Raw genomic sequence first — 898 nt, 5'->3', positions numbered from 1 at the left:
GAACCGTTCAAAATAAAGGAGACATCAATTCAATATCTGATTATTGATTATTCACTAAATAATTGCGCCGTTTATCGTTGCAATGCTGATTTTCATTAGCCTACTATATTTATCTTTTTGTATTGTTTTGAAATTCGAGAATCCTAATATAATTATTGTTATTGTTAAAGAAAAAATGTATTATACGTAAAACAGAACCACTTGTGGTTTATCTTAACGGTTTATTTTAGCAAATAGTCTCATTTGTGCCTAATTTCGTCACTTCTAGATAGATGTATCCAAGAGATATCTCCTGAATGAGCTTATCTGTAACTTATTTGAAAGTAAAGAAATTGGGCATTAGTCTGGTATTTTATAATAAATCATTTTAGAAAAATATATAGCTGTACCATGCACATTAAACGTGTCACAACACTAATCGCATCAAATAATTTTAAATGCAATTTAATTTATATTTAAGTGTATGTTAAATTTTTCTTAAATTTATTTCTGAAGAGACTATTTTTTTGTACAAATTTTTCTGAAATTATTTTCCTTTTCGTGTGTAAACAATTATGTTTCAAAAATAAGCATTACAACATTTTGTCTTTTACAGAAATAAAAATATCAGTTGAAATTAAAGCGAAACGAATCATATATTGTCAAAATTTTAAAACTGTTTTTACCCTGTTACAAGGAAAACTCGTAATAAATGATAATTAAGGTAACACGGCATCACGAGGATCCAATTTTCTGCCCTATCACAAATTTCTCCATTTTTCCTATCCCATTCTTGTGAATTACTGGATCGATGTGCTGACTGCGCACCCAAAAAGTTTTTACTAAATTTCATTTTCTTTAACTTTGCAGTCGATATTTGAAAGCGACGTATATATGTATATATATATATATATATATA

This window comes from Trachymyrmex septentrionalis, unplaced genomic scaffold (genome assembly GCF_001594115.1).
Source record: "Trachymyrmex septentrionalis isolate Tsep2-gDNA-1 unplaced genomic scaffold, Tsep1.0 scaffold76, whole genome shotgun sequence".
In the NCBI taxonomy this organism is placed as follows: Eukaryota; Metazoa; Arthropoda; class Insecta; order Hymenoptera; family Formicidae; genus Trachymyrmex; species Trachymyrmex septentrionalis.
This window is presented reverse-complemented; position numbering follows the sequence as displayed.